The sequence below is a fragment of the Taeniopygia guttata genome, chromosome 20, assembly GCF_048771995.1.
Source record: "Taeniopygia guttata chromosome 20, bTaeGut7.mat, whole genome shotgun sequence".
Lineage (NCBI taxonomy): Eukaryota > Metazoa > Chordata > Aves > Passeriformes > Estrildidae > Taeniopygia > Taeniopygia guttata.
This window is the reverse complement of record NC_133045.1, coordinates 10,042,387-10,070,383: the sequence shown is the minus strand read 5'-3', so window position 1 is coordinate 10,070,383 and position 27,997 is coordinate 10,042,387. Positions and strand designations below refer to the sequence as shown.

The window sequence follows — 27,997 nt, the reverse complement described above, 5'->3', positions numbered from 1 at the left end:
CAAGGACCTAGGAGGGCATTTTATGCAGGAGACTTCCAAAAGGGAAATCTTCATGCAACTTTAAAGGTAGTTTTGAAACAGTTTATTGAAAGTTAGAGTTTGTTTAACAAGTACAAGCCTCTGGGATAGGTTTTGCTCTGCTTATGTCACTCAAGTCATACTTTTCCCCCTTCACTAGATGGCAGCAAGAAGATAGCTATAGGGATTTGCAGGATTAGTATTATATATTTTTTTTTTTTTAAATAGAGTAAACAGAGAGTTTTCAATTGGCTTGTTGCTTGAATGGATTTCTTTAGCTGTCCCCTTAGACAGAAAGCTCTCAGCAAACCAAACCAACCAGCAGCAAGTTAAGAGCAGCGGCAGAGGAGTCTGAAACATCTCTTTTCCAGGTAGGAGAGGAGAGACAGCGTGGCTCCGGGTTTTGACGAGTATTTCAGCGGGGAAGGAGCGATGATCCGGTCTGCAGTTCCCTCTGCTGGCAAAGTCTCTTCTTGCATGAGCCGGGCTGGGAGGCAGCCGGTGCCGCAGGGAGGGCTCGCAGGGCTCGGCAGGAGGAGCAGGCACCCCCAGCCAGCCTCGGGTGTGCTGCCGGGCAGGTCACAGGAGCCCCTGCCCTGAGGAGAACAAGGGCACATCATCCTCTCTTCCCCAGCTGGCTCCGCTTCGGTCTAGCAGAAGGATACGGGATGTTTAAAGCAGCTCTTGCTGCTCCCGTCCCGGGCTCCTTCTCCTGTTCCTCCTGCCCGGTCTCCTGAGACCACCAGCATGAGGACAAAGTTCTTTATGGCAGCCAGAAGTGCATGAACCATCCTTAGCTCTGGTTATACCCTCTAAAAACTGAACAGCCCTCATTATTGCTTCTGCTGAGGGAAAGGATGTACAGCTACTGAGCCCTGCACAGAGAGGAGCAAGCAGGTGTTTTCAGGGAAAGCTTGCATTTTCTTATGCAAACTTCCTCCCAGAACATGCAACTACTGAAGAGAAGGCAGTGACAGGGACCCCAGCTAGCCCCTTGCAGTGCAAGCAAAGGTGTTGCCCTTCTTCAATGAAATAAAACCGAGTGCTGGGGGAAGCTGGAGGCTGCAGGATACCCATGGGAAGGTGTTTGGTTTCCCAAGAAAGTGTTGATGGAAGCAGCAGGGTGCAGAAGGAAGGGGTGGGCTGGCTGTTCAGAGATGAAAGCTCTGTGTAGTCATGGTGTGGCTTGGTCAAGGTGGTGCATGGTCAGACTGGCAGCCATGGGTTTTGCTGTCTGTGCTCAAGCCCACCGAATAAGCCCATGTTGTTGTATCCTGAAACCTTCGAGGCACTGAGGAAGGTGAAGGGGATTCCTCTGCTCACTGACTTTCTTGCTTCTCCCACTGACAGTGCTTGTTTGGCTCTCACACCTCTGCAGAACTGACCCATGAGAAGAGGAGGTGATGCTTGAGGTGCTGGGGAGAGCTGGGTGTGACAGATGGCCCCGAAGGAAATCTAAAAGGGAAAGATGTTCCAGTGGGTGGGGGCTGCCAGTGGATGCAGGATGTGCCATGATTCACGGAAATGGGGACAGGCTGTCAATCAGAAGGTTTTCAAAGCAGGGTTTTGGGTACAGCATGATATCCAGGCTTCTGCCCCAAACAAAAATGCTTTGTTCTCTTTCCTGCTTTTCCAGAGGTTTGTGTTTCTCTGGGAGCTTTCAGTTCCCTCCTGCAATGTGAATATCCCAGCCTAATGAGTGAGGGAAAACTTGGCTGTTCTAACAAGGCAAGGGAGCAGTTGAAAATGGATTAAGAAGGGATTGAATGTGTCTTGTGAGAGCTTGGCTATTGATTTCTAACCCTCCCATTCTGATGTTATTGCAGAAATGATTTTCTTCTGCGCTGTGCAGAGATTAAATATTAATAAATAGAAAATTTAAAAAAAAGGGGGGAGAAAAAGACCAGATCCCAAGACATCCCGCTGCACAATTAAAAACCAAATGAAGGATTTCTAGAATGAAAAACTTTATTTGCTGAAGTTTTCTTGAGCTCGGAGTAGAAACATAAGGTGGTTTGATGAGATAATTTATAATGTTTCTATTTAGTGTTTTGTAGCAGGGGTGTGTGATTTTGAGCCATATCTCATTGCATTTCCCCTTGAGGGTAAAGACAGAATAAAAAAGGGATGGAGATTTACTTAGATCTCATTTACCAGTGACCCATTTACTCACTGATGATGAAGTAAGGGGGAACACACAGGTCTGCTCTGCCTTCACTTGCACTGCATCCTGCAGTCATGCTCAGTTCCATTAGGCTTCTATTTATAATTTAACAGAGGAGATGGAAGACAAGGCACACCAAGGTGATTTTTATGTCCTAGACGTTTCATTTGCACTAAGAGTGCACAAGCTGCTACTCGGCCATGAACTCTGTGGATTCCAAGTGGAACCCACATTCCCTGGGTGTCTGCAGGAGGAGGTGAATGGACAGGCAGGTTCTGCATGCAGGTCAGGGCTCCCAGTGCACACAAGCAAATCTGCTCCACTGATCATTCTGCCCCAGCTTCCTCCTCATTCCATCAAACTACACACCAACTGAGACAAAAAAAGGGCACAATGAGAATCCCATGTCCAGTTTCTTGAAAGATCAGTATTTTTTTTTTTCTGTAGCAAGATATGGGATAATGGAAAATGCAAATTAAGTTTGGAAGCATGGAATATGGAAGACCGTTCCTTTTCAAGGGAGCTGTAACCATGAGAAGGGGAATTGTTGGGGTCTTACCCAAATTATTCATGTGTTCTTCCAGCACTGTAAAAGGTTACTTATTGTCCAACAAATTCAGAGCAAAGTTAGGAATGCAGACAGAAGGGGAAGGAACAGGAAATAGCTCTATCGTGTCATGGGCACAACCGAAGATAGGATTTGACCCACTGCTTTTCTCCAATCCTGTCGTCAACAGTCAGTGATGTTGCTGGCTGATTTCCATCCTAATTCAATAGTTTTCAAGCTGCACAAGTGGTTTGATCAGTGTTTTATAACCCAAGGAGACCCTTCTTTGACAGACTCATAGCTGGATATACCTTGTGTGCTCCTGTCTCTATTAATCTTTTTTAATGATCTCTCTTGAATTTTGTGGCCGTGGCTGTGGCTGGTTGTGGCTTTGCTGCTGTCAGTTCTTCATGGTTTTGATGCTCAGCTATTTCAAGTCAGCTCATTGACTTTGGATCTTGTCCCCACATCACTCATTTCATTATGGCCCTGCAGCCTGTTCTTTGTTTCCTCAGCAAAGCCAGCTCAGATGGAACTTTAAGCCTGTGGAGGGAGACCCAGCACTTGGATGACAGAGATACTGAGCTGTTTCTCTGGATTTAAGGGAATTTGGTAGGTAAATCTGTGTCAAACACATCAACAAGTGGAAACCTGGCCTTGGGCTTCAGATTCTGCTGTAGGGCTGAGCAGATGGGGCCCCAGTCTTTAGTCTTTTACCAATTCCCTGTGTGCCTGAGGTGGCCCAGGTCTGTGAATCAGTGAGAATCAAGAAGCTAAAAGCTCGTGAAACCCTGGTTATAAATTGCTGCAGCTTCTGTAGCTTCAATAGCAGCTCCTATCAGCAGAGCTGGAGTACATCACCATGCACACCCTCAGTCTGTCCTGAAAATAAAACACCCTAAACTGAGCAGCTCAAGAATGCTTACAGAGGCTGTTGTGAGGGATCAGCTGATGGCTCCAAACCCTGGAAGCCAGGGGAAATCATTGCTTTCTGCCATTCCTCGTGCTCTCAGCTGCTCTCTGTGCTTCAGTGCCTTGTCTTGAACTGAGCAGTGTTTGCAGTCCTGGCCCTGAGAGGACATCCACAAAAGACAGCACAGCACTGATCTGGTGGGCAGTGCTCCATCCATCCCCTGCAGGCTCTCCAGAGAAAAGGGAGGCAATGTCCTTCCTGGGTGTCTAAAAAGAGTGTCTGCAGACTACCCAGCATGTCACACCCAGGTTTAGAAGCACCATAAGGCATCATTTGGCAGACACCAGGCAATATTTAGTGACTATGGGAGCTATATATAATGGAATTACGGAGGGTGTGAGAAAGCAGCACCTCCTCCCATCTGCCCCCTTAAGGGATGCAAATGCTTTGCTATAATACTGTTCCCTCAGAGCTGGAACTTTAGCAAATAAGGGACTTTATTAAGTTGTTAATAAGATTTCATTTTCTCACTAATGCTGTGGTGCTACATTATTAATTTAAAACTGTATTTAGCCTGACATGCTAAAGTGCTAGGCCTCATTATTAATGCATAAACCCATGCCTCTGTTGTTTAATTAAACACCATGATTATGAAGTTCTGATGTGGTTTAATGATAGCAGGCTGGAGTGGCAGTACATTCCTGTGCTCAGATCTCCCCCATTCCCCCTCCTGCTACTTTCCCCTTTCATTTCCCTTCAAAAGCACAAATGCAGTTGTTGTTCTGCTGAATAAACACCACATGACAAATGATGTTGATCTTTCCAAGGTGACAGAGAACTGTATTTTTATTTTCCTAGGCTTAGCTTATTATTGACCAGAGATTTCTCTCCTCCTTGTGTTAATGGCTCTGAAGGTAACTGTTTGTATTTCCCCAGAAGACAATATAATCCCTGCCCCAAGTAAAGTCAACAGCAGTTTCCAACTGACATCAACAGGGCAGAGTTTCACCCAAAGACAAGAAGAGACCTAGAAAAAAGCCCAGGTTTTGTATGTCTGTTTAGATGTGGTAATTCCTGAACACTTGTTATCTTGGAGGTGGAGCTTGGTCCAGGGAAGAGGGTGTTGTACTCAATCACATAAGAATTAATGGGTCTAGACCAGGGTAATAAACACTGTGGAGATTTTTTTTTCCCCACCAGCATCCTTCTGAATTGGCCTCAAGTGTTTTGGAGCCCTTGTTTCATGCAGCCCCTAACTTGCTGTATCCTTGATGTCCTTTGCAGGACCAAGGTTTTCTGGGCATTTGTGACAGACTTTCTGCTATGCATTCCTCTCCTTTCTCCCCTCAGCATTTGGCTTCATCATCTTATTCCTCCCTGTTTCTTGTGATGATTCTTTCTGAACAGCAGTTCATCCAATCTGGCTTGCAGAGCCTCTTACTTTATTGACTAGGAGTAAAATTAAACATATTCTTATGTACTCTCCTGCTTAATAAGGATTTGCACAGATCAGCCCTCTGTGCTTTTGTTTCTCTCTCTCCACACCCCTTGCCTGTTTGTCTGTTCAAACAGGAGGTTCTTGGCTTAGAGCCTCCCATCTCCCAAACTTTGGGGTCTCCTCTCTCTCTTGGAGGCAAAGTGGGGTTTGCTGCGTCCTTTGCTGGAACCAAAATTTTACCCCAAATATTTTTTCAGCCAAGGAGGAGAGGGGACAAGGAAAAAGTTGCATGAGAGCACCAGGGGTGTAGGAGCACTCATCATTCTGGCCATTTCTCGCAGCGTAGGTAAAGTCCCTCTTTATTGCCCTCCAGGTGAATTCACAAGCTGACAACCAGTGCTTTGCTCAGCAGAAACCAAATTTTCTTTTGAAGTAGCCATTTGAAACATATCTCAGAGTCTCTTCCTTGTACTTCTCAAAGAAGAAAATTGTTCATTATAATCAACCGTCCTTCACTTTCCTGCCCTGAAAGTGAGTGCACAAATCTGTTCTCCCCATGTGCAAATACAACAGAAATGTTACCAAGCTTAACTTCCTTTGGTAGATTATTTTTTTAAAGTATGTGTTCAGCAAAGTAACCTTTCTCTAACAAAAAGATGACCTTTTTGCATCTATGTAGTGCTTGTTGCTAGGATTTAGATCTTTGCTGAAAGCTGTTATTTCTTTTAAGTACAGGAGAAAGTGCATTTTCACCTCCATTTGGGTAAACTGTCATTTTCTACTGTTCACTGCTTTTCTCACCATGGAATAATAATTTGAGGTTCAGTGGGCTTTTTGAGAGAATGCATTCCAGGAGTGTGGTGGGGCCTGGGAAGTCCTCCACGTTTGCTGGTGGGGGAGAAAAGAAAGAGGAGGGAGAAGGCTTCTGAAACATTTCAGGCTCCTGAGTAGTACAGCTGCTCAGCTTCTGCCATCAAATGATATTCAGTGTAGGAGGGTCATGCAGGTATTTTATAATCACACACAAAGAACAGCCTGTGGGTAGCAGGGAAGCTGTACCTGTATGCACAATATATTATTTTTTGGTGGTAGCACTAGCATCCATAGGAAGCCACTTTAGGCAGATTTAAGAGGTTTCTGTCCAACCGTGATATCGATGAATAACAGAAATAATCTGATATTACTCTTTGTGTGGCTCTGTTCCTGGTGCCATTGCAAGTCATCCCATTAATATGGGATGCAGGAGGCACCAGGTGAGTGCACATGCAGTGGGCTGTGACTGAGGGGAGGGAGAGTTACACACACATGTGCAGATCCCTTATTGAGACAAAGAAATGAGCCTCATCTCTCTTAAACCACTTCCTGTATTGCTTTCTTTAGTGAGAAACTAAAAGAGACAACTAAGAATAGCTTGAGATCTTATTTATATGATATTTTATTTATATTTATCTTATATATGAGATCTTGTGAGATCTTATTTCTCATGGAAAAATCCCTCAATTCCTTTTAACCCAGTAAAGACCCTGCTCAGTGGGGAAAAAGACCCAAATACTTCCAGTATGTGCATCTGTAGTTGTCTCCAAATAGAAACAGGTAAAGTCAAAATGTTCCTTACGAACATTCACACTTTTCTTGGTCAGAACTGCTCCTCAAACAGACGACTTCAGAAGCTGGAAGTGCTGTTTGCCACTCTCACAGAATTTTGGGAGGTGGAAGGCAGTGTCATGAGCATTTAGGAATCGTGTACGATAATTGAGTTGAAATTATTGCTCTGTGCAGAGTGCAGTGGGTGCTGTGGTGTCCCAAAGGCCAGCCAGGCTAGCTGGGATGGCAGGAACAGTCCCTTTTACACCCTCTTTCCCTGTTCACATGCACTTAGAAGAGAGCAGTCCCCAGTTTCTCTGCTACTGAAACAACTAAAATTCATCAGGTCCAAATCCAACCTGTCCAAGAGACCATGAATTCAGCAGGATCAGAAGGCCTTGGTTAAGCAGCCCCTGAAAGTCTATCAGAAGTTTATTAGTATGGTAATTTATCTGGGCAAGCACATAAAGATGCTAATTGAAATGCTTTTTTGGCATTATTTTTTAAAGGCAGAAACGTTGGAGATTTTCTAGGAAGAAAAGTAGAGTTGTCACTGATGTTTCATCATTTCATAATGTTATAATTTCATTATTTCCTTATGCTTCATTTAAAATATTTTAAGCATAAAGAACAAAGACCTTGATACTCCAAAGATTTGGGGCTCATGCCACGTCTGGTTCTTGGCCTTGATGCACGGAGATAGATTGAATTAATCAAACTTCTTCACACTGCTGTTTAATCGGGTTTACAATTAGCTGAGGGCTGCAGGTCTCCCGGGCCTATCAGCTGTAATACAGCAGCTCTGCAGCCACACACTGGGAGTGCCTCACAGACCAGATTGTCATAATGTGGCATGAAATTAAAGCGTGATGTTACTTGACAACAGAATTTATATCTCTCCCTCCCCCCCTTTCTTCTCTTTAACAAAGTCCCTACCTAGAGACAGGCCTCCCTGGCGAGTCGCACCCACCTGCTCTAAGCTACGCAGCTGCCTTCTAAAGAGTTTCTGATATTATTAAACCAATCTGTGTTCCTTTGCAGTCGCTCTGATATTCTTCCCTTTCAGGGGCAGATTATTTGGCTGTGAGGAGCTAACAGGCATGCAGCTCTTAAGTTGTTTCAATTCTTGCTCCGATGCACGGATCTCGTCGCTCCCTCTCCTCTTTCTCCCACGCGGCTCTCTGCTCTCCCAGACCTGCCTGCACGGTGATCTCCAGCCTTCTCCAGCCCGCTGCCATGCAGACTGAAAAAAGCAAAGAGCACTGGGGAACCTGGATTTTCCATCCCTCATCCCTTGGCAAGCAGCATGGATGCACGGTTAGGGAATGGGATGTGTAATTCCTTCCCACACAAACGGGTCAAGACGTGGTGAACAGCACTACTGACAACAACCAATGGCTGCTGATGATTTGAGCTGCCTGTTGATGATTTTGTGTCATTCAGTAAACCTGGCATAGGAAGAGCTGGAAAGAAGAACGTAATGAACCCAGGAGGAGGCTGGAAGGAGGTGAGGATCAGGTTGAGCTGCTAATGGAGGACGTTGTTCCCTCCTTGAACTGACCTGCAATCCAATCTAATTCAATGTACACCTCAGAAATCCATGGGCAGATGATGAAGTACTCCCTGCAGTTGAGAGGAAAGGGCTGGGGAAATGCTCCTGCTGTTGAGGTTTGACTCTGGAATGTTCTCCTCAGCTGCAGCCCTGGAAGGTGCTGGAATTACAGTGGATATGGAAAATCCCACAGCAGGGCAGGAAGCCTGGCCAAGTTACAGGGGATGCAGCTCTGGTCCTGCAGAAACAAGGGTGGCCTTTGGTGACTCTGATGACACAGTTTGGTTTCTGCTCCTGGGTTCTTGTGACTTCTCTGGGTCTGGGAGGTGCCCAGACCCACTCTGGCCTGTCCCTGCAGTTTGTGATAATGGATTCTGCTCATCAGTTCCGTGCATTTTTCTACCTCTTCTACCGAATTGAAAACCAAATCATATCCACAGAACAGCACCTGGAGAGAGGTGACAGAGGTGAGATTCCTGTAAACCAGACAGAATTATAACTCCTACATTCACTGCAGCTGTATCTGCTGCATGGATCTACAATTCTGAGCATTATTTGGACATAGTTAATCGGAGTAACCTCCATTTAGTTATCAAACATGGGAACAAAATGAATTTTGGTTATAAATCTCTCCCTCCCACTTCAAACTCTTTAAACCTCTGTCACACGTTGCTCTCCAGTCTTTATCCCTTCCTTCATGGTCCTGAGCATCTCCCAAGGAGGAAGTGATTATTCAGAAAATTGATTCTGCTTCCATTGAAGGTGATTACTTCCCTCATGCTGAACTCCACAAAAGCACAATCAGGTGCACAGCCAAGGTAGTTGGAAGCATTTGCATTTTACACAGGTTGGCCTGCAAACACCTGTAGTTTTCCTGGCTGATAGCAGCCATTGATGGGCATAGGGGGTAAGGAAGAAATCAGGGAACTTTAAATAGCAAAAAAAAAAAAAAAAAAAAAAAAAAAAGACATTTTTCTGATTGAGAAAAATCAAGCCTAATGAACTGAGATGAAATTATTTCCTCAATTTACTTGGACATTTTAAATTAAAAGCAGAGTGCAACCTCTGCTTGCAAATTGCTGTAAACATTTCAATCACTCTCTAATTTGTGGTAAAAGGCAGGGAAGGCTGGACTATGAAATACTAATCAAGGATCACTCCTGGGAAAGCAGGACTCTTTTTTTTCCAGTATTTTTTTGGGAAACAGAGTTTTGAGGGCTGTCACTTTACAAAATTACATATAATAGATATATATATGTATGTATGTATACACACACACACACACACACACATATAGATATAAAAATATGAATATTTATGAAGAGTTTGCTAGTGACAGACCAGGCTGGCCCTGCAGACCCAAAGGAATTAATGTAAATTCCAGTCAAGCATGAAAACCCACTAGAATTGAAGTGTATTTCAGCATGGAGGATAAAGCACATCAAAGAGCAGAATTTCTATAAGATAATTACACACAATGCAACTCTAATCACAGAAAGACTGTGGATATTGCTGATAAAGCGTAATAAATCTTTTATGACTACGCCTTGTTCTGCTGAATCAGCTTTCTGTTTCTATTGCACTAAACTCTAGATTCTTGCTCTTATTTATATATTTATAATTTAAAAAACCCACACCAGCTAACAATTTACAGTAGAGTCCATGAAAGGTTTGAGCTCATTTAAATTTTTGTCGTTGCACTTGTTGAAGTGCAGTGAGATAAACAACAGCAGATATTCGTCTCCTCTGTCTGGCAAATCTGCAGAAATAAATTGTCTTTAAGATGAGAACTCCCCCCTTTCTCTAGTGTTTTAAGAAATTGGAATAATTTCAGTTTTGACAGCTCGAAGAGCTCAAAATTCAGGCTCCTTCCTCTGTAGCAGATTCACAGAGCAGCTGAGGTGCCAGAGGTCTCTGGAATTGTCTAGTCCAGCCCCACTTGGGCCTCCTCAGGACCATGTCCACACCCATTTTGAACCTCTGCAACCCCTCTGAGCAACTGGTTCCTGTTCTTCACCCTCACAGGAAGATGTTTTTCCATGCATTTAAACAGAATTTCCTACGCTTTTTGTGCCTGCTGCTTCTTGACCTCCCAGTGGGCACTGCTGAGAAGGGTGTGGCTGCTTCCAGCTCCTTCAGCTGCTCTGCCCTTACCCAAGGTGTAAATCTGGGGACAGAGCCAGCCCTAGCAGCAGTGACCTGTGCCAGGGGTAGGGCCTGATGCTGGTAAAACCCCAATCCTACCTCTGTAGGGCAGCTGGAAACACAGAGCCTGAGGTCACCAGCTATTTCTTGCCTGTTCTTGTCTTCTCTTGTGTCTGTCTCACTGTAGATCCTGCTCGTTTATCGTAACATCTGGGCAGCAGCAGACACGTCTGTAGACAGGTCTTTACTGTTCTTTAATCAAGAAGCAAAAAGTTTGCCTTCTTCACATGAGTTTTGCCCTTCATTTATCTTTCTGGCATATGGGCAGCAGAAGGTCTCTACTTCTGACAGAGTGAAAGAGTCTTACACCTGGCTTAATTACAGAAAATTATCAGCAAAGGGAAGAGTTTGCAGGGGCACAGCTGAATCCCACTCATGGGTTCAGTGAGCGCCTGCCCAGGACCTCAGTGCTGTGCCACATTTCACAGGGACACTTTGCTCCGCTCCAGAGGACAAACTGTGCTGAGAAAAGTCCATCCCCTGGTGTCCCTCTGGGCTAGGAACCTTTCTGGAAATGACAGCATGGGAATTGTCTGGCTTGCCATGACATCAGAGCCTTATTAGATCATCAGCATCACCCTGGGTGTCACCCCGTGGGAAGTGGCTTTGCATGCAACTCCCCAAGATGACACAGAGACCGTGTCAGGACAATGGAGGCTCGCAGAAAATGTTCTTCATTTGCCTGGTTTACATCACATCTTTGAAAGTGTGTCCCTCCAGTGACAGTCTGAAGCGAATAAACAAAGTTCTGGGGAAATGGTACGCAGTGTTCAAACACTCTGCTGAACTTTAATGTTCTCTAAGTTGTAAGGAAATGACTACAAAAGCCTTGGAAGAGCAAAGGAAGAGAGTTAGCTCAAGGCAAGGTGATATTCCCCTCATTAAAATCAATTTGTGCAAAGTTAAGACGTCAAAGAAATTTCACTTGTTCCAGGAGGGCATGAAAGCCCATGTTATTAATGATCAGAAGGGACTTGAGAGTCCTATTTGCCAAAGAGGAGGGTGTAGGGAAAGAAATGAAAAGAAAAAAAAAAAGAATTTGAGCATTTAATGTTATCTGAGAAGAATAATGAATTCAACTATCTTAAAACAACAAGTCTTTGGATCATAAAAGTAGTTTTAAGGAAAAAAAAGCCTTCTAAATGTGGGTTGAGGTTCTGTGTGCAGGTTTTTTAAACCAAACTGCTGCAGAAGCACTGACAGTCCAGTCCCAAGGGCAACCAACCTTGTGTCCCCTCACCCCTTTTAGAGAGGGTGAATGAAGCTGTAAAAGGCTCAACTATTAATTCTCAGATTATCTGGATGTGTGCTTGTGTGAGTGATGTGTGCTGCAGGGATCACAGGCAGGGTTACTATGAGATATTTAGCATTAAACCTGGCACTTTTAATATTTTCACTGCTCAGGGATGACATCTGGGGTTTTTACAGTTCAAGAACCAAACCTTCCTCAGACAAAAGCTGTTTTGTTGTTGATGGTGGTTTGGCCCTTCAGGTGCAGGATTTTGGAAGAATCAGACTTGTCTGAGCAGAGGCTGGAACAGGTTGTCCAGAGAAGTTGTGGAAGTGTCCAAGGCCAGGTTGGACAGGACTTGGAGCACCCTGGATAGGGGAAGGTGTCCCTGCCCATGGCAGGGGTTGGAACAAGGTGAGCTTTAAGATTCCTTTCAGTAATTAGTCTGCAATTCTATGATTCTAGGTGACAAGGAGCACCTTGTTACTCCATGGCTGGTAACTCTTGAGGATTTGTGCAGTGTTTACTGAGTGCTTTTCTTTCTCTTTTCCTGAAAAGCCACCAGAATTCTCCCATCTCTGCCTGGGCTGGGCTGTCTGTCTGTTTTGACAGCTTCTTTTATCACTGGCAGCCATGTGAGGAATGACCATATTAAAAGGTGAGGCTCTCTGCTGTGCTGATAGCAGCCAAGGCCCTCCCCCAGTTCTGCATTAATGCAGAGTGGTGATGTGGCCACGGGCTGATTGTGTTTGCTAATGCTAATCACCGTGGGGCCAGGCGAGGTGAGCAAGTGAACTATATTTTATTCAGTTTGACAGAAGGAGGAGTCGAATGGAAATGATTTTTATCTCTGGTTGTAGCTGAGCTAAATTAATGCTACCTCTGGTGCTGAAAGGCTCAGCAGAGCAGATGTCTGCATTTTATGTGCTCTCCTTGATTGGGCCACCAAACTGCACATCAGCCTGTGTGTTAATTTAGGGACAAAGCTGGTCCCTGTCCCCAGCTGCATGGGCTGAGCAGCCTGCAAGATGAAGATGTAGGGACTGAAGTCACAGTGTATTTTGCCTGCCTGAAACAAAGACAGGTCACCAGAGCTGAATTCCAAGTGCTGTCAGGTCCTTTCCCATGGCATGTACAGCAGGAAAACAGGGAGGGAAAATACCTTAGCAACTCTTCAGCACAACACTAATTAATTGCTGAGCACCAGTGATGATTAGTACCCTGCCAGGAGCGTAGACCTCTGCCTGTATTGGTTTTATCAGAAGAGCTCTGCACTCACAGACCAGGTAAATCCAGCTGTGTGTCAGGCTGTTCCCCAGCCACCCAAACCTTCCCATCCCAGGAATCCTGTAAGCTTTCAAGGTTTGAATAGGGGTAAGATCCTAAATAGGGGTAAGATCCTAAATAGGGGTAAGATAATAAGGGGTAAGATGCAAGGGATAGGCAGAGTTGCTGCTGTGCCCAGGTGGGAGGAAGGGCAGGTAACAGAAGCCTGATAAGGACCCCCGTCTTTCACCTCCCTCCTGGGGAGCTGTGGGCTCCTTGCCATGGGATCCAGGGTGCTCTGTGCCCAGGGGCTCTACAGGGGACTGGTGAGAATAATCAAAGCATGCCATTACCCAGGAAACCTTTCAGAAAGCCTCACATCTTGCATTCTTTTTCTTGGAAAAGCATCTTGCATTTACTTCTTGGGAACAGAAACGCTGGGCTAATGACAGCTAGGTGAAAGCAGAGCAGTCACTGGAAAGAGAGAGGATGGAAGAGGCGCAGTGAAATCTGCCCAGCAAATGAGGGAGAGATGGGAAGGGAGCGAGCAGGGAAGCAAATGTGATAATTGGCAGAGCGTGGTGAGCAGTGCCACCCACACAGCGACAGGTGGGATGTTGGGAGCTAAGGCAGGAGCCACTGCAAACACATTTCCATGTCTTTATCCTCCATATCATGCTCCTCTTCTCATTTCAAGGTCTGATCAAGCCTGACTATTGTCACCCCTTTTTGCTGTAAAGGCACCTATTAATGTTGACAGTTGAGGTGGCTGGGGGATGTGATATTAGTACTGACAAATGCTGGTAATTTGCAAGCAATGTTTTCCCTCTAGCACCAGTGGGAAATCACCTAACCTTTGCCAATAATTCTCAACATAACTCACAAAATCTCATCTTCTATCATTATGAGGAGCGGCATTTCTGAAAATTATCAGCTCCTGCTTGAATCTATCCATGCTAGACTGTACAGAGGAGATGATATTAATCAGTGTGTGAGGCCCACTGTAGTATCGAGGATTCTCTTACAAGATCTTTTTGCCATATGCTCTGTGATATTAAGCATACTTGATTATGCTTTCAGATAGTTTTTCCATCCTGTCACGTTGGCTTTAACTGTTTTTTAGCTGTTGTTATCAGATCAGATTTTTATAAACCACGATTTACTTAACATGTCTGGGGAGAGCTCTTGTGTGTGTTTATGCTTTAAACCAACACTGCTTAATCAATAACTGGTGGACTGGTGTCAGTGTAACTGGCACAGATTTGAAGGTTGCAGTGGGGACAGTGAGCTGAGCATCTGACCTGCCACACTGAGCATAAGTAACAGATTTTCAGAAGTGCTGAGTTTAGGGCAGCTTCTTCAGAGAATACACTGAGCTGTTGGCCGGTTAAGTCTTTGGCAAATCTTGCCTTAATTTTTCAATGGAGAATATACAAAGAAACCACATTGATAGAAAATATCCCGACACCTGTGCTGAGCCAAGGAGCCTCCCGAGTTCACACACAGCCTGAGCTTATTTTACAGAAGCTGTAGCCAAACAATGCTGATAGCAACTGTCTTTAAAGTGAAATTAAAATGTAATGAGGGTTGGAGGCAGGGATGAGCTCGCATGGACCATCTGAGCTGTTGCAATTCTAGAATTCATCAGTGCCGCTGAAAGCGGAGAGCGGCTGTTGTGTTATTGATGCAGGCGGGGAGCAGGTTATTGCATTATTGACATGCAGGAGGTGGAGAGAGATTACCATGTTAGCAGCGGGACAAGAAGAGAGATTATCCAAATGCAATAAGTCATTGTTACAGCAAAGACATTTTTCCACACCTCCCACCCCCCACCACACTCCTTATCCCATCCTTTCCACCTCCCGCCTGCATAATATGAAAGGTCAGTAATATCCAGACAGATGGTTGGGAGGGTTTATGGAGAGGAGATGCTTTCTTTGGTCATTTTTCTGAAATGGTGATTGTGCTCAGGAAAAAAGAGAAAGCATTTGGGATTTTCTGACTGGGATTAACTCACTCAAATGCCATACTGGGCAAGGGAGAACGTGGGTGAGGAGATGGTTCCTTTCACTGACCACTGCACTGCTCTGCGTGGCACCTCTGAGAGGCACAGCTGCATCCTAGGCACTGGAATAACCAGGGGATAAATGCCACTGGATTCTGGATTTTTATTTAATATATAATCTAACTTTTTTTTTTTTTTTTTTTACCATTTAAAAGGGGCAATAAACTTTTCGAAGAGAAAAGGCATTGATCTTCAAATGACTCTCATGCCTCACTGAGAGAGTATTTATCTCTCAAGTTCACTTATTTGCTTGTAGATAACACCTGTCTTCTCTTATATTTCAGTTCCCTGGATTTAGTTCTGTCTTCATCTGGAACTGCCCGCTCTTAGAGCAGGCTTCTTAGTACCAAATCCTAATTGAGTAAAATTATTGCCCACTGCAGAGAAAACGACTCACTATGTAAAATATCCCCCATGGAAAATGCATCGAGCTGTGCTCATGGGTCAGGGCTGCTGCTCATTGTGCCAGGATGCCCCATGGATAGCTGTGAGTTTTGGAGCTGGCCCGAAGTGATCAGCTCATATCCTCTTGGATTTAATTGGGTTATGGTGTGACTTCTGATCCCTGATCCCCAGGGAAGGAGCCACAAAGATTGCGGCGTCTGCAGCAATCTCATCTGTCCAGGGCTGCAGTCAGGGAGAGAAGAATGGCTGCTTAATCAGACACACAATCTAAAAATGTCACATTATTATTTATGAAGTGTTTAATAATCACACCACAATCATTGGACGCAGTGAGGTGGAAAAAGAAAATGTAATTTTTCAAATAATATATTCGAATTCTGTTATTTGGGGAGGGAAAAAAAACCCTAAGTAAATTATTTCTTTTAATTTGAAAAATACAGTTTGTGCTCGTCTTGCAACAATGCCTCATTTATGAGTGGATGAGAAGTCACAGGCAGCTGGGGCAGTCTGGAATTTAGCAGTTTGTATCAGCCTGATGTGCCCTTCTGCTTCACACGTGCACCTTCCACTTGCTGTTGTGAAACCCTGCAAACTTTGTTCAGCAACACACCCTGTCCCTAAGAAGCAGCAGACTGGGAAGTTCAAACCTGGCTGTGATGTGAATATAAACACAAATCTATAGGTTTTAGATGAAGCTATAGGATAATGTCATATTCAGCTGGGATAATGAAACAGCTCCATCACAGGAAAACACTTATTTATCTGTGCCAGGGGTGGCTGGAGAGCAAAGTGCATGTGGAGAGATGTGGGTCTGGAACCCGGATGGCTGCAGGGAGGATTTCTGCTGTGGGCATGGATTTCTGTGATGCTGGAGAACGTGACTTGTCTCCCAAGAAAGGCAAGCAGACCCCTGTGCTTGCTGAGAGGGAAAGGGGAACACAGGGCGCTTCTTTTCAGACAGAATTTAACCTGAAGAAATGAACTGGTGCATTTGGTAATTATTAGACAGGTGTGTCTGGTTTTGTCTGTATATTTCATCTTTCACCTACTATCTTTCCCCTTTTTGAGCAGGGAAGTATTTTGTAGAAGAGAGCTAATCTCAAAAATGTAATCCCTTATCCTCTCTTGCTGTTTCACATCCTTCCTTCCAGACTGGCCTTGCCTTTACTTGTGTCTTTTTAATTTTCCTATTTTCAGATCACTGCTCCTGTTTGGAGTAGGGTGCTCTGAGGAGCTGAGCTGTTCCATGTCCTGTTGCAGGAGAAGGGAGTTCAGAGCACATTATTCCTCCAAGGCTGGCACCTTTCGCTGCCTCCTGGTTTGTGTGCCAGCACAGTCAGCAGTCAAAGAGCCGAGGGGATGGCAGAGCCCAGGCACGTTGTGCTGCTCGGGAATTCCTGCTCCCTCTGTTGGCTGCATGGCTCTGGAGCCATGAAGGGAAAAATAAATGTTATTAGGCTATGTCAGGCAGAAACAATTTCTGTACTTCTAATGGCTGGGTGACCAATTCTGGAGGTGACTAAAGAAACAAATTTTTTGCCTCAAGAGGACCCCCCCCATCTGCTTCTGAATTTGGTGTGTTGTGAATGATGCCTCAGGTTTTAGATTTTATGTTTTTCAGATTCTGTACTGCTTTAGTGTGTAGTTCTGAGCTTCATATTAGGGGATGGTGAGCTCTCTTCACCAAGCAGGGAGACAAAACAATTCCTGCTCCAGCTGGGCAACAAGGACAAATGATCCAAACCTCAGGCCCAAGAGCACAAACAACATGGTCTGGAGAGAGAAAAACAAGCAGAATGGGACTGCCTGGGCTAAAGCTGGAATTGCACAATGAACTCCAATGTGCAAATGGACCAGAACTTATAAAAGTGAGAGATCCTGTGAGCGGTTGTGCATTTTGGGACCGTTTTGGTTCATCTTGGGTGCAGCCCTGGCTGGGCTCTTGTGCTGCCCAAGGTGGATCCATGGAGGCCTTTGAATAAATCCCTAATTTAGCTCCATCTGTTCTAGGTCAGCCCTCACAAGGTATCACGGAGAACCCTGGGAATTTGACCTTGGCTCATTGAAGTGCTTCAGTCTGGGCCATGTGTCTCAGGGTGAAGCTGAGCTCTGAGGGCTCAGCTCTGGCAAAACTGAGCAGCTTCAGGGGACCTCCAGCAAGAGCCTTCACAGTCTGCTGTGTCCCCAAACGTGTCCCCTGTGCCTTGGGCCTGGCTGTGGGGATGGGGCAGGGTGCTCAGCGTGTGCCTCTGTGCCAATGGCACCAGCTCACCTCCAGTTTGCTGCTGGAGCTCACCCTAAGTTGGGGGTGGCTCCATGTGGTGAAAAAATCTCTCCTCCAACCCGTGCTGTCAAAGAAAGGCTCAGCAGTCTTCTGTTGTCTGGTCTCATGGTTGTTTATTGCAAGTTATCTAAAAGATTTTCTTCTGGGGCTGCTGTGGTTTGCTCAGCAGCTCAGGCAGAGGCACACACACACCCTGACATCCTCTCTGACTCCTGACTGCTTCTTCTCTCCCCCTCTGCCCAGGGCTGCTGCTGTCTTTTATATGGTACATTACGTGTTACATGGGTACAGTTTTTCCCCAATGCCTATTACCTATATTAAATGGATCTTTTCTACTCTAAACTAATCTGTGAGTGCCAATATCACCAAGAACATGGAGGTAAGGAAGGAGAAAGAGGGAGGACAGGGCAGGCCCAGATCCCTCCATCTTAAACCTTCTGACCCCCCTGTACAAAACCAAAACCCCCCTGTACAGCACTCAAAAATTCTTCCCTTTACTTTGTGACTACTTCTACTGTAATATCTAAACTTTTGTGAAATCTTGTTCTTTCTGCAAGGCTGGTAAATCACTCCATGGTTCAAACCCAAAATCACAGCTGTTTCCAGCTGCCTGCCAGGGTCTCAAATGCTTCTGCCCTGGGCCCGGAACATCCAAAAATGTCTGAGGGACATTTTGAGTTCCCACAGTGGGCTGCACAGACCCTGGCAGCAGGAATGGCCCTGCCTGTATCCTCATCCTCTCATCCACACCTCCCACCCCATGGATGTGCAAAGGAAGGGATGGGGAGGAAGACAGCCCAGTCCCACCCAGGCCTGTGCTCCATCCAGCTCCCATGGATCATATCATCTCTGCTGATTAATGCAGTGCAATCAACAGTTTAATATGTTACTACTAAATACGTTAATTATATTATTCCTTTCTGACACTGCAATCACTAGATTTTTATGCTTTGGTGCTAAATCTAGTAAAATTTTAAATTGGAGTAATTAAATAATTAGCTGTAATATGTGACAAGCCAACAAAACGATTGCTGTTTTATTATCTTTGTAGTGACAACGTTGCTTCTGTTTGTGTTCAGGCAGCCAGGCCTTGAAAGGAGTTTACAGTCAGCAATACTATCCTACTTCAGACCAGAGATCTCTGCCAGAGTCAGTTTTGACTGGGGGAAGTAATTTGTATTGTCTTGAGCTCCAACAATAGCTCTCCATGTTTTTATGACTGCTGTCTTTAAGACATACTTCACCACCCCTCTCTCCTTAAGAATTATTTCTACACTTTTCCAAAGCTCTACTGTCCCTAATGGCTTTTCCCTCTCCGTTTAACCTCACACTTCAGTGCACTTGTTTAGGCTTTTATCTTTGGTTCAGGGCTCTGGCTGCTTTCTGCATGCCTTTTTTTTTTTTTTTTTTTTTTTTTAAATGTGTATATATTAGGTGCCCAACACATCCCTGTGACAACCAGAAAAAGAAATATCCTCATTTCTGCCTGAGGAGCTCCTTCTGGGGAAAATGGGCTGGGTGGGGTTTCACAGTGCAGCACTGGCAACTTGAAATGTATGAAACTGGACAGCCCTACAAGAGAAATAAATCTATCAATGCTGTGTTATGGTATGCTCAGAAATCAAATATCAGTTTAGATGAACAGAAGGATTGGCAGCACAAGCTTGGATCTTCTTCTCTTTTGTTTTGCCTCTTTATCACTTTTTCCACTCCCTCTGTTCCTCCTCTCACTCTCCTGTTTATTCATGTTCCTCATGTTCCTTGGGCAGCACACAAAGTGCTTGGGATGTCACTGGATGCAGCAATTATAATTACAGTATTTTATAAATCTTCTGGAGATCATGGAGATTTTTAAGTCGACAACTGAACAAGGTCCTTTTATTGAGATTGTGAGGTTTTAATGGAGCCTTTCTTTGCTTGTTTGTTAGGTTTAATGCCAGCCTGTGTTTCTGACAGGTTACCAGGAGGAAATCCTGCTTTTGTACATTATTCAGGACCCTTTAGGTGGGTAGGGTCCTCCTGGACCACAGGCTTTGCTCCTGGTGCACAAATCCACCTGTTTCCAGCAGCTTCTCCCAAACCCGAGAGCAGCAGTGATGTGTTTTACAGCCCCACAGAGTGTGAGGAGAAGTGACAAGATTATCCTATAAATATGACTCTAATCACACAAATGTGCAAACCCCCTAGGAGGGACCCAGGTGAATTTCACACTCCTTGATAGGTTTTTGTTGTTGTTTCATTTTCTTGTCCTTTTTTTTTTTTTAATGCCCCCTAATTTTTTATATCGCTGCAATTTCTGAGCTGCACCTCACCTTTTTCTTGTAGACAGCTCAGTCAACGTCCCCAGAAACACAAAAAGGATCTAAATTAAACACTTCACAGCAATGCAGCACTTTGCAGCCTTGAATTGACTATCAGTCCTCACACTCTCTCTCTTGGCCAGCAGCATAAAAATAGGCTGTCTCCTCTAAAATAAGTGGAAAACAAAGAAATAGAGCCAGGTTATCTCTGGTTGCCCAGTAGCACCATCAGATTTACTGGGTGTACATCAGGGGTTAATTTGGCTTAGAGAGATTCTGGTTTTTAATAAAATAAGCCTCTGATTTTCCTCTCATCCTATCTATGCTCTTATCTGGTGGGTACCAATCCAGTAATGACACCCATACCCCTGTTAAGCACAAAACAGCCAAGCCTTTTGCTGTTGTTGTTTTTGAACACTGCAAAAATTCCTAATTTCAAGCATTTTACATCACCTGTACATGTCTGGCATCGCTGCTCCCTGAGATGCTGCTTGCTGGGATATGAATTTTGTTAGCTTCCCTGGGGAAAATTCATTCTCTCCCTTGTTTTAACTTCTTGTTTTAATCTTGAAAAGGAGCAGTAGGGAGCAACCTTGCAAAGTAAGATGGATATTTAAGGGGAGCTTACTTTTAAAAAAAAAAATAATTGTTGAGCAGGCCATATATATATATATAAGAAGCACTATTTTAAAATAATAAAAATTAGAAATTTAAGTGTAGGAACACCCAAATAGATTTTTAGCAAATTTAGTGGAAACCCAAAAATAACACTGGAAGACTAATTAAGGCACTTTGCTCCTCACTCCTCAGACGTTTGGTTGGCTTGGCTCTTGTACAGCAGGAGCTGGATATCAATGCAGGGGAGGGCTGTAAAGTAACTTACACCAGGTGAAGTCTGATGAGATGGAACTTTAATAGGAGCCTTTTAGGGCATGTTACAATAGCTCTACCTTTGCAGCAGCCCACTTGCAAAGCAGTGGGATTTATTGTCTGTCACCTCCAGTGCTATTTATATGGGTAATTTAATTTAACACCAGCAGGAGACTTCAAATAACTCTCCCCAGCACGGGAAGAACAATAACCTCGAGTGCATATTCACACAATATTTCTGACCTGCAGGGCTGGCCAGGTTTGGGAGGGGATGTGCCTTTTTCTGTTTGGAGAACTGAAGGCAGATATGGGCCTGCCCTCTTTCTGTTTCATTTAAGGGGTTTCCAATTTCTCCTTTCCCAGAGCTATGTCTCCAGGGTTCATCCTGTCCCTACCATTTCCTCCTCCCAGCTCTTGCAATTGCTGTATTATATTAAACTGCACAAATCACATCTGCATTTATGACCAAACCTCGATCCTGGATTTTTTTTTCTGGACAATACACAAATCCAGTTTCAACAACTGATCCAGAAGCAGAGTGTGTGGCTCTTAGGGGATGGGGACATGGTGGGTAAGGGATGGGAAACTCAGAACTGCATCCCTTGCCTCGCTGTGCCAGGCTGTGTTTGGGGTGCTGGCCCCTCTTGTTTTGGCTGCCATGACATTAAAGCTCAGTGGAAGTGCCAGTTCCACCCAGTTTCTATCCCAGCCATTGCAATATGGTGCATGTCTGTGTCGAGAGAGCATTTCTAGGCTTGTGGAAAGGTGCCACATGCTTCCTTGCTGGAGAACAGAAATAAGGGAGCACTAATTAGGTCTGTGGTGTTGGCAGGGGAATCCATGTGTCAGGAGAAGGAAGCATGGTACTCTGTAGAAATCCAGCCATCTTCCCAGTGTATTCATCAATATGTGTGAACCAGGAGGAAGGGTAATTCTGCATTTAAAGAACACAACACGGGTTTCAGCGCCAGGCTCCCGTGAAAGATGCAGCCTTCCGAACGGTGCCGTGTCTGAATACATCATTTAACTTTATCTCACAGTGCAGCTGCCTCCTGTGATTCCAAATGTCACCAACTTTGGGGAGAGTTCTGAAAGGGAATGTGCTCAGTGTGTCTTCGGCCGCCTTTATTAATGGAACCAGAGAGGGAACAACTGGAGACAAATGGTTCTGCTTGGAGCATGGGAAATACTGATGCTGGTATTTCATCCTGCAGATACTATTGGCTGGATTGGAAGTGTTCCAAGCTGGGTACCAGTTTAACTTAGTGTATTCACATGTCTGGGAGAAGCTGGTAGCCTTGTCTGCAAATTTGGTGGCCCAGGTGAGTACAAGATTTTCCTGCTGGGGTTACTCCTCACCTTTCACTTCCTTGCAGCACTAAACCCTCCTTTATTTTGGCTTCCTTCAAACAGGGCAACAAGAGGAGACAATTCTCTGCACCAGCTCCACTGCCCAGGCCTGAGCATGTCCAACCCCAGCATTTTGCATTGGCTGCATCCCATGAAAACCTTCTGTTGCACCCTGCCAGCTGCTGCTGCTCCTGACACTGCTGCTCCACATTCTGGGAGGCATTCCCACCCCTCACTCAGGGTGCTGATGGCTGAAGAAACATGCTCAGCTTTTTTGGAATCTGTGTTTAATTATTGCACTCAATTAGTCACTTCCCCCACCCCACACTTTATTTATAATTTTTTTTTTCCACAAGTCATGAAAAGGCTGTAGCCAAAAGAGATGACAGATGATTCACAGACAACCTTCTCTCCTGTTTTGTACTCCCAAGAACTTTGGGAACCAGAAAGCAAAGTAATTTTTGGACTAATGCAACAGCTCCTGCTGGGGCTGTGTAGCAATCAATTACCCAGGCTCTCCCTTGTCCTTCCCTTTGGAGGCTCTGGCACCTGCACATTATGATTAATACAGGCACTGCAGGTAATACTGAGCATGTTGGAAGGTTTCCACAAGCCAAAGGCCATTTCACAGGCTGGAACGAAGGCTCTTAGAGAAAATAAGGGCATTGCAATTTCACAAAATGCATGGAGAGCTGGTTCTGGAGGGAGACACACCACCTTCCTTTGAGAGAGCACCCCAGAAAAGCAAAGCTTTATTTTCCCAGAGCCTTTTAGTGCTTGCTTAAGTTCTTGAGCTGTTACAGAAAATAGGAACATTTGGGCCCTATCAGTGTAATAGCTAATAATGGCCTCACAGTTTACTTATCTTCCCAGGATCCCTTTAATATACACAGCCATTTTCTAACAGATGGGAAACAGGTATGGAGGAAACCTAAGCAGCTGCTCCGAGGCTGTAAGGGAAGGCTGTGGCAGAGCCAGGGCTGAGTCCAGTCTGCAGATCCTGAGCCAGATCTGTGACCAGTGACATCCTCGCCTGGTGAGCATCAGGAGATAACACACGGAGAGCCAGGCCCTGTCCTGGGCTATCCTCAGCCCCACCTGCTGACTGAGAAGCTGCCAGACTGCTGCTGGGGGCTGAGGCTGAGCTGCCCTGACGGATTCTGCAGCCTGACCTGGAGCTGGGCTCTCAGGAGGACCTTCAGACAGGATCTGGCCCTGTGGGACACCTGAAGGAGCTGCTCCCCCTGCAGAACGCAGCTATGTAGATATGGCTATCTATATATCTATATCTATATCTATATCTATATCTATATCTATATCTATATCTATATCTACAAACCTGCCTCCCTGATGCAGCTGGTGAGGTTCAGTGTCAGGGTCAGCTTGTCAGGACCCCAGCAGTGTGAAAGTCCTTTTCCCAGTCCGTGCAGCCAGAGAAGGAGTCAGGAATGCACCCAATTGCATTTTCAAGGTTGTTTATTTTCCCTTAGCTACAACATTCTTTCTCTGACCTGCCAAGGTCTGTCCAGAAAGGAAGCCATGGCAATCTGCTGCCAGCCTTGGGTGGCTCCCGCCTTATATACTCAAAACTACGTGTACTGTGTTTACAATTTCTTTTCCAATTCCTATAATCTATGTTAGACTATGAATCTCTACCTTAAACCAATAGAAAAGTGTCACCATCACACCAAGACATGGAGGACAAAAAGAAGGAGAAGAAGGCCAGGACACACCCCAAATTCCTCCATCCTGACCCCCTGAATTATATTCTAAAAAAATCCAAATTTCTACTTTTCCACCCTATGTTAATTAAAATATCACACTACTCAAACCCTTGTGGTGTGTAATTCCTCATACAAAGCTGGCAATTTCTTCCATGGGCTAAAACTGAAGCCACAGCTGTTTTTGAGTTCTTGCCAAGGTCTCCAAGACCCCTGCCAGGGTCTCAAGAGCCAGGGCAGCCTGAGGGATGTGCTGGACTCTGACAGTTCAGCTCAGTGCCAGGAGCTCTGCTCCCCTTTTTCCTGAGCCCACCCTGCTCAGGCTCACAATGCTCCCAATTGGTTCCTGTTTACACAGAATTTCCACGTTAATGCTTTGTGTGGTGCCTCTCACAGTGAGATGCAGCAAGCTTTGTACAAACGCCTCCAGGGAAAAGAGAGGGACCTGCTGCTTTGCCCTGCAGCTCCCTGACAGCCTGGGAACACCTCACAGAGGGGATGGTCCCTCCTGGGCTCCCCAGCAGCTCCTCTGGGAGCCCCCAGACCCAAGAGGTGACATTTTAAAATCTGTCAGGCTATTTGAAAGAGGGCCATGTCTTTTTTTAAAAATGCTTCAGGGAAACAGATGCTCGAGTTGTTCTTTAATCTAGAAGGTAACTGCTAATTAGTTTAGTATACAGCATAAGCCTTCTCTCCACATGGCATATTTTGTGTCAGCAAAAGATCCCTGTCAGGGACTTTATCTGTTTGCTGTCCTCCCCTGGTACTCAAGAAAGAAATGGAGATTCCATTATCAACTCTGCCTTTCCACTTTCATTACTGCTCCCTTAAAAATCAAATCATGCATGTTCTGTGGAAATGGGGTGTTTGGAGGAGGGGACCAGCCCCTTCCCCCTGGCCCTGCTCAGCCTCTCTCCATGCAGCCTGCACAGCTTCCACCTGTGTGCCATCACGGCAGGTTTTTTCTCTTTCAGCAGGGCCCCTCTGCCACATGGGGATTGCACATATGTGGGAGGAATACAGTGCATGGCCCATTTGAAGTCGTCTTTATAAATATTCAATTCCCCTTGACGCAACGGGCAACACAGCAAAGCAGCCCCTCATGGTCTTGCATGTCAATAATTTGCAGATTAAAACTCCTCCAATGTGCATCTCCACAATGGGGCCTGCCTTATGTGGAATGGGCCTGTGAAACTATTGTGGTGATAATCTGGGGATTAAGAGACTTTAATAAAAAGCTTTGACATGACAGGTCATAGACGCTCTAGAGAGAAAAAAAAAAAAAAATCAGATCTGTTACTCCCGAATGGTTTAATCCTGTGTGAGCCAAGATCCTCACTCTCCAAGGGTGCCAGGGGGATTCAGAGGCACTCAGCACCTTGCTCCAGGAGCTCGTGGTCCCCTAGGACAGGGTTAATCTCCTCCCGAGGCTGCTGGCTTCACTGTGCCCTCTACAGCCACCCCAGGGGGACTCCGGTGCCTTTCCAGAGCTTTTCTTAAAATCCACCACTCCAGGGCTCTCCTGCCCTTAACCCTTGGCTGCAGATCCACTTTGCCTCCATCCTCCTGGCCATGGCCCAGCCCACGCTCCTTGTGCTGCTCCCGGGGTGTTTTGGGGAGGACTGCCCAGTTTGGGACCCCACACGGAGCCTGTGCCCACCCACATTAATTACATTTGGGTTTCTCACTGAAATACCAGGCTGCAGCAATCCTCATCCAGCACTTGTCTCTAAACAAACTGTTAATATTTTAAGTTTCTTTCATGAGCCTGAGTCTAATTAATTAAAGGTTTATGAAAAACAATTAGGTTTTGATAGGGATCACCTTCTCTGGAGTCCCATGTCTGCGCTGGAAAAAGAGAGGGGTTAGAAAGGCTCAGGTTGAAATTTAGAACTGCAGTGAGTAAGAGAATACACAAATCCCACATGGATTGGGGAAATTAGGACATTTGGTGCCAGATTGTCTGACTAATTAGATTTCTATCAAGTCCTCAGGGACTGGCTGATGCAGCATTTTAATTTAAAGCTGCAGCAGTAGCAGCAGCAGCAGCTTCTTTCCTTCTTCTCACGCTCTTCATATCAAATGGTCTGTGTTTTCCACCAGCAATCATTTCCCTTTCTAATGCTGGACCTCTGCAAGGACCAAACCTTGTTCTGTGCTTTGCAGGAAGGGTGTGCTTTGCTGGAATCCAACACACTGCTGGGTTTTGTTTGAATGAGAAAACCCTCAGTGCCTGCAAAGGGATTTTCCCATGACATGGAGCATGGCATTCCTTGACAGACACGTGGGATAAACTCACAGAGGAAAAAAGCTGAAGTGCCTTGGAGTTACCCAGTCCATCAGCCAGTTTTTATAACTGAGAGCACCATCAAAAATTGTTGTATTCCACAGAAACAGGAAAAGCAGGCCAAAGGAAATGTTCCAGCATGCTGCTCTCTGGATTTGCTCTCTGAACACTTTACCAGGCACCAGGAGTTTGCATTCCAGATGAAATAGTGGCAATTTCTTGGAGTCAGTTCATTTCCACCCCGAACCACCTGAAATGAAGATCAATGCTCAACAGATGCTCCCTGCAGGGAGAACAGGGTGGCACCTCTTTCAATCATATTCATTTAAAATATGGTGATGCAATTATTCTGCAGCCCTACAGGGGCTGGAAAACAGAGCAGGCTGGTGGCAAAGCCCAAGTCCAAGGTGGCTGTCCCTGAACTTTATTGCTGGTCCAAGTGCCTAATTTAGAGCAGGTGCCTAACTTTTAAACCTGTGAAATTAAAGGGACTGATTTTGGGCTTAATGTGTATAGAGCAAAGCAGAAATCATCAAATTGTCAAATTCTTACTTAGTAGGCATCTAAATTTGGTGTTAATTGCTCCGAAATTAGTCAGCATTATTGAAATAGAATAAGTGGAGTTTTTTTAAAGCCACTTTTTACTTGACAGTATGAGATTGCAAATATTCCTGTGCTCTATTTAATGAAAAATCATTATGCTATTATTGCTATTTTATATGATGGATACATAATTAACAGTGTCTGTAGAATCATTTCTTCTCCCATTTTGCTCTACTTCTTCCAGATTATTTTATCCAAAAAAAAAAAAAAAAAAAAAAAAAAAAAAAAGAAAAAGGAAAAAAGAGAAAGAAATAAAAAGAAGATCATGGAATTATATCATATGCTTCAATGAAACTGAAAGCTATTATTCCTCTCGATAACCAAACCCAGCAAAGTCAACCATTCCAGTGAATATTAAACACAAGAAGTACATTTTAGATGTATTATGAATCTGCTGCTAAGTCTTTAACTCGTTGCTTTGTGAAGAGGAGCTCAGCAGTGGAGGGAGCTCAAATGAAATCACAGCCTCTGAAGACATTGAATTTCCCAGCGTTCATTGATTGAAAGCAGGCCTGTAACATTATTGAAATGGTTTCACTTAACCTCATTTCCCTGTTATTATTTTGTTATGCTTTTTGGGGAAGGTTATATAATACTTATTTACTCCTGTCAGTGATCCCTAGATGCTAGAAATGATTTAAGCCCCCCCGTGATCCAGGCAGATGCAGGAGGCAACAGGAGCCAGGCTGGGCCCCACAGCCCCGTGTGTGGCCTGATCATTTCAACTTACAGGCAAGGTGCTAAAGAGGGAAAAGGCCAGATATTGCTGTCAAATAAAATATCCAGTGCTGGATGAGATCCCACTGAACTGGGTAATACAGGAACAAGGAGGACATTCCAAGCCCAAAAGTTCCTGGAGCTGCTGGACTCTGAAAGATGCCCTGAGCATCACGGGAAGAGCAAATGAGTTTGAGATTCTGTGAAAATGCAGCTGTTTTTTGGGGTCCTAAGAGAGAATCTTGGGTCTCTTGAGAAGCTGAAGAGCCCGACTTCTCACACCCAGATCTGTGGAGACATAAAGTGCTCCTACAATTTTGTGCTGGTGCTTTTTCATCTTTGAAATGTCATAACAGAGAGAAAAGACAGAATGATGATTATAAAACATGTTTTCAGCAAGGTGCTTCTGGATAGAGATGTTGTTTCCCTTCACTGTTTTTCTCCTCACCCAGCAGATAAATATAACAATTTCCAAGC

General features: G+C 44.9%; 1 long non-coding RNA gene across 2 annotated transcripts; it reads left to right on the top strand.

The window, feature by feature from the left end:
- Positions 1 to 255: 255 nt before the first annotated feature.
- On the top strand, positions 256 to 25,177 carry LOC121470945 (uncharacterized). Of its 2 annotated transcripts, XR_012051560.1 has the most exons (3): positions 256 to 389; positions 22,057 to 22,164; positions 22,256 to 25,177. It is a non-coding gene; the product is annotated as an uncharacterized lncRNA (long non-coding RNA). The 2 variants fall into 2 exon arrangements; XR_005982281.2 differs by lacking the exon at positions 256 to 389 and having other exon boundaries at positions 18,310 to 22,164.
- Positions 25,178 to 27,997: the final 2,820 nt, after the last annotated feature.